This window comes from Elephantulus edwardii, unplaced genomic scaffold, assembly GCF_000299155.1.
Source record: "Elephantulus edwardii isolate Elephantulus edwardi_28Jun2011 unplaced genomic scaffold, EleEdw1.0 scaffold00374, whole genome shotgun sequence".
NCBI classification, from domain to species: Eukaryota; Metazoa; Chordata; class Mammalia; order Macroscelidea; family Macroscelididae; genus Elephantulus; species Elephantulus edwardii.
Genome location: NW_006400124.1, coordinates 1,325,876 through 1,332,999, shown reverse-complemented (window position 1 = coordinate 1,332,999; position 7,124 = coordinate 1,325,876). Strand labels below are relative to the sequence as shown.

The window sequence follows — 7,124 nt, the reverse complement described above, 5'->3', positions numbered from 1 at the left end:
CTGTCAGGGACCTCTTCAAAGTCCTGAAGAGCAATGATGTCAATTTAAAAACTAAATGCACCTGATCCAAGCCCAGATTTCTCAATCACCTATGATAATGAATAAAGACAATAGAAGAATTGATGCAATTGTGAGATGGTGCAGGACAGAGTGCTGAACATCTCATGGACCAATTAAGAACAAAGAGAAAGACCTTGGAGAAGGGGTAGCCTGAGTGATCTTTAGAGTCAAGGGTGGTGACACTTCACTGCACATACTATGGACATGTTGTATGGAGAGGCTATTTCTTGGAAAAAGACATCATGCTTGGAAAGATAGAGGGTCAGCAAAAGAGAGGAAGACCCCCAATGAGATGGATTGGTACAGTATATGCAGCAATGGGCTCCTGTGTGGGAGATGATGAGAAAGGGTAGAGCAAAGTTCAGATCTATTATTCACAGGGCTGTTATGAAACAGAACTGACTCTAAAGAATTTAACAACAGCAATCACATAGCTGTCTCTGTAGCTGTGTCTCTCTGTCTCTATCCTCTCCCTCGTCTCTGTCTCTCCTGATCTTTTACCATTTCCTTCCTGGATTCCCTCCCCCCCCCTAAAGACAAGATGGAAAGACTGGCCTTGCTGGGAAGTACATGCCTCAGGATCCCTATGTCTCTCTTCCTGACCTCTACCCCACTACCCTGGACATTCTGAACCCTTCCCCGCCCACCCACCAGGCCTGAGGGAAGGGCTGGTATCCAGGCTGCTGAACCCTCAGCCCTATTTAAAGGGAGTCAGCTACCAGCCAAGTGCTCTGTGATATCAGGCCCTGCCTGTACCAGAGAGAGACCTGGCCAGCAAGTCTCCAGTGCACTTCTCTCAGCCCAAGGAACCGCCGGCATGGTCCCCAAGCTTCTCTTGACCTTGATCCTCTCGGCCAGCTACATGTTCTGCGATGGAAGCGAAGGTGCAACGGGCCAGGTGGTGGGAAGGAAAGGGGTCCTCGAGGCTGCACTGAACCACGAGCTAGACTTTGACTCCTGGATTAGATCTGGTCATACTGTGTGGGATGGCGTGGATTCACTCACAGAACACATGTGTATTGAGCCAGTCACTGTCCCCATCTTATGGATGGGAAAAGGCATAGATATTGGCCATGATAAATACAACATGTAGAACGCCAGAAAAGCAGGTGAAACATGGGGTTAGGAGACCGAGCTGCTGACCTGACGCTGGCAGTTCACTCTACCAGCTGCTCCGTGGGGAAATGAGGCTGTTTACTCCCCGTTAACATTAAAACCTCTGGTTTCACCACAGATACAGATATGGATACAAATACAGAGGGGTCAGGATGCTTAGTGGTGGTGCTGGGGGATGTGCCTGGTTGCTGAGCAAAATTTGGGAATCGAATCCACACAGTGGCCCTGCTGGAGAAGGGCCTGTCCATCTGTTCCCACAGTGGTTTCCAGCTGCCTTAACTGCAGACACATGGTCTTGCAAATCACAAACAGCTGTGGGACTAGGATAAGAGAAAGAGTGCTTCCCACATTACACAGCAAGACTTGAGAAGAGCAAGGCTTGTGGCAACAGCACTTGAGGGAGCCTGAAACAAAACCATAGTGAGAGTGAGACCCTGATGGTGGAGAGACTGTGACATTGCTGTGGAAGAAACTGTGGTAAGATAGGTCACAGTTAAAGGTTTTTCTGTTCTTCTCAGATGCTTGAAGAAGAAACTGACTTATAACTGCTCTGAGACAAATCTTGCTGCATGATTTGGATTTGACTGTTGAACTGAAACTGGAGCCTGAACTAACTAGGCTCTGTGCCTTGGAATTTGGGCTGAAACCTCGACTTGCTTTGGGTGATATTCTTTGCCTTCTCTACTCTCCAACTTACTTCCCTAATAAACCCCCTTCTTTGTGAAACAACTCAGTCTGTGTGTCAGCAATGAAGAGACAAAACCCTTCTGCTATGACTGTAGAAACCCCTTGGGGCTGGTCTAGGGGCTCTTTATCTTCTTTCTGCTCTGGAGCTGGGGAGGGGCTGTGCTCTTCTCATGCCCTCTGATTTTTTTTCAGAGATACACTCATGCCCCTTTGCCCATAGCTCATTTCCCCCTCTATTGAGGGAATAGTCTTTTCAATTACTTGCTATGCAACTGAAAGCAGGACACTGACTAGGCATGAGAAAAGGAGAATTGATGCCTTTGAGCTATAGTGCTGGGGAAGGGTATTGAATAAACCAGTACTGTCTAGGAGGAAAACAGATTCCTTCTAAAGAGGGTGAAAGCAGGCTGCTTCTTGGAGGCAAGGATTCTGAAGCTTCTTCTGACATACTTTGGACAGGTTGCAAGGAGGGATCAGTTCTTGGAGAGGGACGCCATGCTTGGGATGATCAAGGAACTGAGTAAGAGAAGAAGACCCTCAATGAGATGGATTAATTCAGTAACTCGTATAATGGGGTAGGTGTGTCAGAGACAATAAGATTGGCACAGGATAGAGCAGGGTTTAGGGCTGTTGTATGTAGGGTTGATATCACTTCAACAAGACATCACATAACAATAGACAGTGGTGCACGATAGTGACTAGCCATGGAAGCAAGCCAGCCACCAGTGAGGAGGAATCGAGCCTTACAAAAAGCCTGTTGCCCAGAAGTCTCACTCTCATGCCTCTTTCTTTCCTCCAGCAGTTTCGAGCCTGAAGGTGTACTGTCGATCCTCCAGGTACCCGATCAGCATAGAATGCTCCTGGGTACAGTTTCCAGTTCCAGACACCACAACGCTCACCAAATTCATTGCCAGATACAGGTCAGAGAGCCACAAGGGAGACCAGCCTTCTTGGGGACCCCACAGTTCAGAGAGCAGGCTGGGTTCCAGTGCCCTGGAAGTGCATCAGAAGAAAGACTTGGTGATCCACTTCTGACCCATTAGCGTCTCAGATCCTTGTGGGGCCTGTTCTGTACTGAAGCACGTGTGGTTGACCACTGGTTTTATTCTGAGCTCATAAAACTTGCCATTGAAGTAACCGATGCACAGGTCATTATGTTCCAAAGGGCGTTTAAACGTATTTCAATAATTTAAAAAGTACTAGCTTGGAGCTCTGTGGCGTAGTCCATAAGGAGCTGAGATGCTGACCCAACGGCCATGCCTCTCTTGAAGTTCAAATACACCATTTATTCCAAGGTCAAAGATAAGCAGTCTCCTCTGATGTGATTTACAGGCTCAGAGACCTGATGGGGGCAGGTGGCTCCCAATTCTGAGTCCCTTCTATCTTCCCAGCAATGAGTTTGATAGGGTCGCTATGAGTCGTAGGCGACTTGACGGCACATAACAACAACAACAACGACAACAACAACAACAACAACAACAACAACAACAACAACATTTTGAGAGTTATGTGTCAGAATGCTACTTGGAAGTCATTGGTTCAAGTCCACTAGGTGTTCCAAAGAAGACAGATAAGCAGTTCCTCTAATGATTTATATCTTCAGAATCAGGTGGTGGGCTTGGAACCTATGGAGCAGCCAGATGGACAGGGTCCTCAAGGATCTCTGATGGTCAGACATAGGACCCAGTCCTCCAGGGTCTCAAAGGAACAGATTTGACTCAATAGTCAGGACTTTGGCTTAGGAATTGCTAAGAACCTGTGGCCAAAATTAAATTAGGGAAAATTAAATGAAATGGGATCACACCCAGAGGCACTCGTTGCATCACAAGTGTTCTATATTTACACCTGAGTGGTGCCTCACTGCGGGGCTAGAGCAGAACACAGAGCCTTGTCCCCATCCCCTGGCATGTCAGATGCCCAGGCCCTCACAGTGTCCATCTCCTGCAGGGTTGGATACAACGACTCTGTAGAGACCAAGACCTGCCTCCAGCCGAGACAAATCTCCCGCAGCTGCACCATGTATGACTTCGCACTGTTATCCAGTGAGCCTCACGTGCTCAATATCACGGCCATCAATCCTGAGGGCATCACCACCACCCTTTTTCCCTTTGTGCCTGAGGACATCAGTGAGTCAGGACATGTGGCATGGGGGTGGAGGCTACCAGGGGGTTTCTGCTTCTCTCTCCTCTCTCTACGTGTCCTCCAATCCTGTCCTCTCTGTAATCTATGCAGATTCTGCCCACTTCGTCCCCACTCCACTTCCACTTGGTCCAGCCCTGGTCTCTCAGCCCCTACAAGCTGTTCTCCCCGCTGCGGCCAGAGGGCGCTCGTGAGCGTGGGAATCTGGCCCAGGTCTCTGCCCACCGCCCTCCAGGGCACCTATCTCCCCTGGGTGAAATGCCAAGTCCTCGCTGTATGCAGGAGACCCGCTCACCCTGGTCTGTCCCCTCTCTGCCCTCTTCTCCTCCTCTCTCCTCTACCACTCCAGCCACCCTCTAACTCGTCCAGCACATGGAGCAGCAGGGACTTTGCTCAGGCTGCTCCCACTGCCTGGAAGGCTTTCCCCACAGATATCACCTGGCTTCCCCTGCACTTGCTCCAGGGATCTGCTCATGTGCCACCTCCTCCGTGGGGCCTTCCCTGAGCATTTTGTTAAAACTTGCAAACCCTCATCCACTGCTGGTGGAAATGTAAGATGGTGCAAGAGCTTTAGGGAAGAGTTGACAGGTACTCAGAAGGCTGAGCACAGACTTCTATACAACACCGAAGGAGCCCTGAACAACAGTGCCTCAAGGACCTGGTTGCTAACCCAATTGTTAGTGGTTCAAACCCACCAGGAGCTTCCCTGTACAAAGTGACTCTAGTTTAGATCATCGGTTGTCGTTATTTGCTGTTGAGTCAGCTTTAACACAGAGACCACATGTACGACTGAGTGACACTGTGGCTGGTTCTGAGCCAGCCCCACAGCCGCCGCTGTGCTTCACCCCATTGTCGCAGTCATCCGCCATTCATTCCAACCTACCTCGCTAAGGGGTTTCCTCCCTTTTGCTGACCCACTGTTTTTCCAAGGTTGGTGTCCTTTCCCAGTCACTGGCCCTGGCTGATAACACACCCAAAGTCTGCGAGATGGAGTCTCCTGCCATCTTCGCTCTAAGGCGCACCCTGACTTCACTTCCTCCAAGACAGATCTGTCTGTTCTGTCTGGCAGTCCATGGTGTATTCAATATTCTTCACCAATCTCCCAATTTGAAGGCATCCATTTCCCTTGATTTTTCTTATTATCTGACTTTCTCATGCATATGCAGCAGTTAAAAATACACTGGTGTCTGCTAGGTGCACCTTAATCTGTGAGGTGGCATCCTTGCTCAGCTTTGGAAACCCTAAGTTTCAGTTCTCCTCCATCCTAAAGGGTAGTTGTAAATCAGAATCGACTCACTGGAGGTGGTCATGTAACACTGAAACGGAGTCACACACAAGTATGTACCTGAGTGTTCATAGCAACATTACTCCTAAAACCCAAAGTGTAGAAGCAACATGGATGTCCATCATGAGATGATGGAGAAACGTGATGTGTCCCAGCTGCCCCCTGGACTCTTACTCAGTCGCGCAGAGGGCAAATGCTCTGCAATGCCCTTCTCCATGGATGTGGGGAGGGGAGTAGAAGCAGCTGGTCACAAAGGACCACGTGCTGAGTCCATTTCCTCTCAGTGTCCAGAACGGGCAAACCCATAGAGCGATTAGTGGCTGCCTGGGGCTTAGGACAATGGAGAGTGGGCAGTGACTGCTGGAGGGTCTGCTTTTCCTTTGGGACTGAGAAAATGTTCTAGAATTTGACTGGGGATGTTTGTACAACCTGGTGAATGAACGTAATACCCGGGATTTTATGCTACAAAAGGGTAACTTTTGGATTAGTAGGCGGGACTCAGTATCCCTACAGCCTGCCAGAGGGTGACTGTGAGTGTGGAAAGGAGGATGGGTGACAGCTTTAAAAAAGTTACAATTTAAAATGTAATTTGTTTTAAAAACCACAAGCCACTTCCAAACTTTGCTGCGGGCTCTGTGTGAGGTGCTGTATCCTCTCCTGTTTCTCTCCGTTTCTTTGATGCCTAGAAGCTCCAGGAGGACAGAGCTGGGGTGGTTTCTGCGTTAGTTCCGTTTCTGGTCTGGGTCAGCACTGGACATGCAGGAGGTGCTCAGTACATACTTGTTGGCTGAATGAATGAATGAATGCCTTCTGCTTGTCCATCAGTCAAACCGGACCCTCCATTGATTTTCCGTGTGAGCACCGTCTCTGAGAATGAACTGGAGGTGCAGTGGTCTTCTCCTGGGTCTTGGCCCGATCCAGATAAGTACAGACTCAAATACCAGGTTCGCTACAAGCGCTGCAAAGCTGACCACTTCCTGGAGGTGAGTAGTACGAGAGGGAGGGGAGAAAGGGGCCTGGAATAGTACTGGGTATGACCTCACCAGTAGATGGGACACCACATGCAAACTGTGGAGGGTCAGCAGGGCTTTTGCACACCTTGGGTGACTGGTGTGTAATATAAAGGTAGTCAGCAATTTCGCCCCCCGAAGTCCAGCCACAAGATGAAAACAGACCCTACACATCAGTGTCCCCTGCAGCTCTCTCTTTGGGAGCCAGGAGGAGGACCTGCTTAGGGTCCATCAGCAGGTGGTCTGTCTGCATAGAAGCATGAAGTTCCCTTTGTTGCAATTCTTGGTGCCACCGCGATGGTGTTGACTCATCATGACCTCGTGTGTGCCCTCCCTGTGCCGCCCTCACTGGCATCACTGTGCTTGAATCACTGGTCAGTCACGGTGTCGTCCACATCACTGCAGCTCCTTCTCTTTTTTGTGTTACTGTCAGGGATTGTCTCTGACCCTGGTCCTGTCCAGGTCTGCACCCTTTTTACACCCTGCTCTGTGCCTGCATCCTGACAGTCACCTTGTCGACCTATCTCTCTGAGCGACTTCACTCTCACTGACTGACTTTACTTCATAGAGCATGAAGTCTTCCTCCAGGGCCTGGCCCCTCCCTATAACGTGCTCAAAGTAGTTCTACTCCCAGGAGTGTGCTCAGAGTAACCGAAGGACTCAGACACCCACACGTGTGTTCAGTGAACACGAGTCACGGTGGCTGACAGGTGGAAACAACCGGTTGTCCATTCACCGGAGCGTGGTTTTACACAGTGTACTCCATTTATTCAGAGGATTGCTATTCGGCCATGAAAAGAAATGAAGTCCTGATATATGCTGGGGCC

General features: G+C 49.5%; 1 pseudogene; it reads left to right on the top strand.

Annotated features, from left to right (window-relative positions):
• Positions 1-877: 877 nt before the first annotated feature.
• LOC102866203 overlaps positions 878-7,124 on the top strand; it is a 25,895-nt pseudogene continuing 19,648 nt past the window's right edge.